We start from the raw sequence: 7003 nt of genomic DNA, 5'->3' as shown, positions 1-7003 counted from the left end.
AGTCATGTCTGTGTTCTGGGCTCTGTACCAGGCGCTTTACAACATACACATTATCTCATGTTAATTTAGGAACCATGGCAAAGGCTGAGACTAACCCTCAGGCTGCTCACCCAGTGAGGCCACAGCTGGCGTGAATGGGAACCTTAACGACTGCAGAATCGGAGGACATCACCTGTCATCCTCGCATACACTGGGGTTTGAGGTGATTTGTGGAGCTCTGTGGTTGTCAGTCCATGGCAGACAGATGCTATCCCAAGGTGGTAGGAAAAGTGACCTGATTTAAATTATCCCATCACCATCCACATTCAGCAATAAGATTATTGCACTGAGTTGTTTTTTTTAATTCATATTTGGCTGCACTGGGTCTTCATTGCTACGTGTGGGCTTTTTCCAGTTGCAGTGAGCAGGGGCGAGGACGTGCAGGCTTCAGAGTTGTGGTGCTCAGGCTTAGCTGCCCCATGGCATGTGGGATCTTCCCAACCAGCGATCAAGTCAGTGTCCGCTACCTTGCAAGGTGGATTCTTAACCACTGGACCTCCAGGGAAGTCCCACACCAGGGAGTTTTAACAGATGTGCGGGCATTCTCATTTCACTCCCGTTAAGCATATAGGTCCCCCATTGGCTCCACCCAGTTAAGTCTGAAGCCGTAGTCCCCACAGTCTTCAGTGGGCACGTTATGTTTCCTGCAGGGACCGAGGTAGCGGGGTAGAAGTGGAATGAATGGGCAGATCACCCTCTCGTGGTGCTAAGTGTCAGAGCCCTGCTAAAGTCCTTCCAGAAAAGCTTCAAGGTGTCTTGATAAAAGTTTACGCAGAAGTATTGTTAGGAAAGAACAGAACTCTGTAACAATCAGTTACACATACATCACATCAAGAGATAAAAGACACAGTTCTTTGACAAGGAGTCAAATTAGAATGATTATGAAGCACAGCTCTTTCGTGTATTTTTCCTATCATTTGACTTCATTACTTAAAAAAAGAATCAGATGTTACACAAACTTTAATATTAATCTAGCTTTGGCAAAGATGTGGTGGTGTCATGGATTTGAGCATTTAGCTTTCTAACCCCAGAGAGCAATATTTCTTCTTCCTCTCCATAATTGGATAACCTGTTCCGACCCATTACCAGGGCACTAAATTTCAAATTCTCCATGCACCTGAGTAGGCTGCTACATATCTGGCCATCTTAATTTTAGTCTTGATTTATTGAAGCTGAATTACATTCCCAACTCTTCCTGGAGCTCTGGGTGAATTTTACTGCAAAAGCAATGGGGGAAAGTTGCCATCATATATCTCTTGCCAGGCAGAGGTTCTCGGTACACAAGGGGGCTCCTCATCCCACTCCTCCACGTCTTAGATACGGATTTATAACACTGAAGCCCAGCTCCAGGGTTACATACAGGCATATCCGAGATGAGACGGGGAATTTGATTTTGCAATAATGATTACTTGTTGCTGGAGCCCATATTCCTGCAGGCTCTGCCTTATTCTCCTTCCTCCTGATGAATAAAACTAATTCCAACTGCTACCTTATCTAGCAAAACTCATCTTTCACTTACGAGCGAGACCAAAAGCAGGGAGACAGGAAGTCAGGAGAATTTGAGATGCTGGCCACTTTTGCTACTGTGGCTCAAGGGTTTCTTCTTCCATTAGTGCGATTCCTTTAGGAATATTTTCATCTTTTAAACTTGCGTTTCTTTGTGGGGAGAATAAAAGCGCCGCAGCTCTTCCAGCCTGCCGAGTTAATGTGATGGCCCATCCGTGCTGTCTCTTCCACTTCAGAGAGGCTGGGTCCCCAGGGCTAGTGAGCTGTAGGAGGGATCCCACGGACTAGGCTTGCCATTTCTGCTGAGGGTCATCTGTGCTTGAGGCCTTGCTGTGAATAATTTTTGTCCCCCCGAACATCATCTGCTTGAGAAATTTTTGCCTGGCAGGCCTGTCTATCCAAGTTAATCTTTAAATATAACAGCCACACAGCTAACCTGACAAGGCATTGCTCTAAACAGCAAGGCCCCAGGCCTGCTTTGCACAAGACCACAAACTTCCAGCCATCTGATTACAAAGTTTCTTTGGTGCAGTCCACGAACTAGTCTGTTTGTGCAAAATGGGTTATCCTTCTTCCACTGGCTCAGTTTTTCCCGACCTCCAGCAACACATACACACACAGGCATGCGCACACACACACACACAGTCATTCACTAGTGTCTGACTCTTTGTGACCCCATGGACTGTAGCCCGCCAGGCCCCTCTGTCCATGGGATTCTCCAGGCACGAATACTGGACTTGGTTGCTGTTTCCTTCTCCAGGGGATCTTCCCGAGCCAGGGGTCAAACCCAGGTCTTCCGCATGGCAGGCAGATCTTTATCATCTGAGCCACCAGGGAATGTCTGGCCCTCTGGTTGGCCTCACCAGCTCTACAGTTCCTGACTGCTGGGCATTTGACTCGAGCCTTGTGACTTGTGTGAAAGTACTCTAGAGGTAACTGTCATCGTCAGAAATCTGGGGCATGGATGACAGACACTGCATGAATGGAGTGGTTCTCAGGCTTGAGTATGAATGGTAATCACCTTGGGCTTCCCAAAACACAGATGGCTGGGTCCCGGTTTGAGTTTCTGATTCAGCAGGTCTGGTGTGGCAACCCCGCCCGAGAACCACCTGTCGGAAGCTTGGGTGACACAGAGCAGCTGCACTCATCCTCAAATGGGTGCTCTTGTCTTTCACATCCGAGTGCAGCGTTCTGGAGGTGGGCCCCGTGTGCTGTCGGAGCATCCTGACCTCCGAGCGGTTGTCTCTGTCCCAGTAGCAGCTTCACAGCAGCGGCTCTCGCGGTAAAGCACTGCGTGTTCTCAAGTGACGGGGCTATGCCGGAAGCAGCGCTCAGGGCAACAAGCGGGACTGGGTCCAGGAAAGATCAGAACTGTAAAGCTGCTCCTAGAAGACAGCTGACACCAACACGCAGCGCATTATTTCACAACACACGCGCCTCCGGGCTTAGTGTGCCAGAGGCATTTCCAAAACTTTATATGATTAATACACAGTAATATTAAGTATATTACCCCTAAGGACCATCTAATATTTTCCTTGCTTTTCATCAGTTTCTTCCATTTTTAATTTGTTAACCCACTTCAAAAATAGGTTCTACTGGTCAGAGGAAGTCACAAGGTCAGTCCAGACGGACCGACTGCTGGAAGGAGAACAAAGTCCTTCTCTTGATGGCAGAGCAGTGTGCTGTCCCGAGTGTGCAAGGCAAGAGTCTCACCCATGTTCTGTAATCCTGAGTTTCTGTAGTTAAAAAATGGATATTTGGGGGTTTTAATTATTTTTTTTTGGGGGGGTCGCGTCTCACAGCACATGGGATCTTAGTTCTTCAACCAGGCGTGGAACCCATGCCCCCTACATTGGAAGCACACAGTCTTAACCACAGGACCACCAAGGAAGACCTGAAAATGGGTATTTTAATATTTCCTCAAATAGATTAATGTGAAGATTGAGAATGTGGTATGTTATGTGTTGTTGTTTAGTTGCTCAGTTGTGACCAACTCTTTTGCGACCCCATGGATTATAGCCCACCAGGCTCCTCTGTCCATGGGCTCACCCAGGCAAGAATACTGGAGTGGTTTGCCATTTCCTTCTCCAGGCGATCTTCCCCATCCGGGGATCAAACCCTCATCTCCTGCATTGCAGGTGGGTTCTTTACCACTGAGTCACCTGGGAAGCCCATGTTATGTGTGATAACAGTTTATAAATTGTAAAGTGCAAAACATATGCAAGAAATTACAGTGGCGGCAGGCTGGAAGAATGAGAGCAGATTATACAGGGCTTTAAAAGAAGATACAGGAGGTTATTGAAATAATATTTATTGAGCATTTGATATGTGCCAGGCACAGTTATAACTTTCCTTTCAAGGAGTAAGCATCTTTTAATTTCATTGCTGCAATCACCATCTGCAGTGATTTTGGAGCCCAGAAAAATAAAATCAGCCACTGTTTCCCCATCTATCTGCCATGAAGTGATGGGGCCAGATGCCATGATCTTAGTTTCCTGAATGTTGAGCTTTAAGCCAACTTTTTCACTCTCCTCTTTCACTTTCATCAAAAGGCTTTTTAGTTCCTCTTCACTTTCTGCCATAAGGGTGATGTCATCTGCCTATCTGAGGTTATTGATATTTCTCCTGGCAATCTTGATTCCAGCTTGTGCTTCCTCCAGCCCAGCGTTTCTCATGATGTACTCTGCATATAAGTTACACAGTTATAAGTACTTTACAGGTTTTATCTTTTTTCATCTTTACAGCTTTATAATATGGATATTTTATGGCCATTTTGTAGAAAAGGAAATTCAGGCAAGTGGCACAGCCAGAATTTGAACCCAATTCTCTCTGATTCCAAAGTGTTAACTACTGCACCTGGAGTTCTTTATCACTTATCTCCTAATCAGTTGGCAATTGGAGAAGGGGAGGGAGCAGCTACCCCAGAACCACTAAAACAGAACTCGGGGAGGCACAACCCAGAATGTTCATTTTTAACTCCACATTAATGTGGGAGAAGCAATCACTCATGAAGGGGGAGCCCGAAGGTGAATCCAGCCTCTGTACCCCAACACCAAATTAAACTTTGGAGATAGAGTTTTGGGTGAAGTAGAAAAGAAGAGCTTTAAAACTGCGTGTCCCATCATGGAGGGGGTAGTGAGAGTTTTATAGTAATGGTTCAAACAGGGTGTGATCAGCTCGTGGACACTCTTCTGATGGGCTGGTGATAAAGTCAGCGGGAGTCAGCATCACCAACCTTCTGTTTTTCAACCAGTCTGGGGTCAACACATGCTTGTGGGCAGCTTTCAGTTAACTTCTCCCACCTGGTAGAGGTTTCAGTATCTGCAGAAAAGCTCAAGGACATTGTTCTGTGTATCCCTTGAGGGGGAACCAGTGCCCTGCCCCAAGACTGCACTATTTTTTTTTTTTTTTTTTTTGCCTCATAGCTTGCAGGGACCCTAGTTCCCCAATCAGGAACTGATCCCAGACTACAGCAGTGAGGGGCTTCCCTGAGAGTTTAGTTGGTAAAGAATCCGCCTGCAATGCCGGAGACCCCAGTTCGATTCCTGGGTCAGGAAGATCCGCTGGGGAAGGGACAGGTTACCCACTCCAGTATTCTTGGGCTTCCCTTGTGGCTCAGCCGGTAAAGAATCCGCCTGCAATGCAGGAGACCTGGGTTTGATCTCTGGGTTGGCACAGTCCCCTGGAGAAGGGAAAGGCTACCCAATCCAGTATTCTGGCCTGGAGAATTCCATGGACAGTATAGTCCATGGGGTCACAGAGTCAGACATGATGGAGTGACTTTCACTATCTATCTATCTACAGCAGTGAGAACACGGAGTCCTAACTACTCGACCACTAGGGAACTCTAGACATTATTGGTTCTGTTAACTGTTCCTCTCTTGTCTCCACACCCGCCCCCCTTCACTAATTAACAACTGTTTGAACCTGTTCCTTGGGACTCAGGGAAGGTCATGGAGGCTGAGTGAATTCTATTCCCTGTAATCACGAAATGGGGGCTACAGAGAGGTTTTGTGCCCAGGAACCCCACAGTGTCCTGCTAGGTATCAGGTCTGCCCAGGTTTTTCAGTAGTTCAAAGACATTCAGAGACAAGCTTAGATAAGACTTAGTCTTGCAGGTGTAGAAGAAAACTTGAGTCAGAAAAGTGCCTAGACGTGAGGAGGATAATGAAGGGCTTTAAAAATAATTATGTTTTCTGGAGGTAGATGCCAAAGGGAGGGAAATGAAAAGTTTGAAGCCTGACTTAATAACTTGCAATAAGCCAAGTTCACATTCTGTTTATGAATTCATCTATTTTATGCCTCTTTATTTCCTCTGCTAGAAATTCCTAAGTTCCATCCTCACCCCCACCCCACCTAACACCTCATTTCAGATCTGAAGACAAAATACACCTCTGGGAAGTCTCTCCTGACCACCTCCTGTCCCCAGGTGTCCCACATGTGTGCTGGGCCTTCTTCCAGACTGTCATTTACAACGCCCTAGGCTGTAAATGTTGGTGGCTAGAGAAACCCTTGAGAGTAAGCACTGTGCAGGAAGAGAGTTGGGAGAAAGGGAGGGATTGAGAGATGAGTCTTAGAAACCCTGGATGAATATAGGAGGTGAAGAAGATACTGTCAAGTTGCACTGTCCCATCCTTTCAACAGGCAGGAAGACTCGTTGAGACTACGAGATGTTTTATAAAGGCTACCACACAGCAGCACTAGATTCTTGTCAGCACCAGGTTTGTTTCTTCACGACTGCAAATCAAAGCAACCTAGCAAGAAACGTCCCTTCCATAATGACACGTGTTTTCTCTTAGCCTGCGGAACAACTGGTTGAGATTTTGTGAATACAGATGCCAAGAACAGACACTTTTTGCTCTTTACATGGGCATGAATGATTCGGAGAAGTGATCTGGGCAAACTAATCTCTAGACCTATTTCTTCATTTGTCAGAAATGACAAAACTGTTCCCCAGAGTGGCAGCGTGTTCCCCAGAGTGTTCCCCCAGGTGGCAAAGCACGCACGTCAAAATCCTCTGTAAAATACTGGTGGCTGGTAACAGTACGGAAAATATACTTATGCCACTATTATTAATATCCCCCGGAGAAGGGAACGACAACCCACTCCAGTATTCTTGCCTGGAAAACCCCATGGACAGAGAGGAGCCTGGCAGGCTACATACAGTCCATGGGGTCGCAAAGAGTCGGACACGACTGAGTGACTAACACACACACACACATTATTAATATTATTCTATGACTAGATTCCCTCTCCTCCAGCCTCTCCAAGCCTCTCCAGCAGGTTTAGGGAGGAGGAATAAGTTTAGCTCTAACGTTCAGACATCCTCCTCTGCCGGCAGCACCTGCCCTAATCCAGCATGGCGGCACCGGCTTCTTTCAAGGTCAGGTCACTGGCTACACCACAGTGCTCTTACGGGAACCGCCCAGGGGTCGACTCGGCTTCCCCGACGCCCTTT

Source organism: Cervus canadensis, chromosome 28 (assembly GCF_019320065.1).
Source record: "Cervus canadensis isolate Bull #8, Minnesota chromosome 28, ASM1932006v1, whole genome shotgun sequence".
Classification (NCBI taxonomy): domain Eukaryota; kingdom Metazoa; phylum Chordata; class Mammalia; order Artiodactyla; family Cervidae; genus Cervus; species Cervus canadensis.
Note: the sequence above shows the minus strand (reverse complement) of the source record.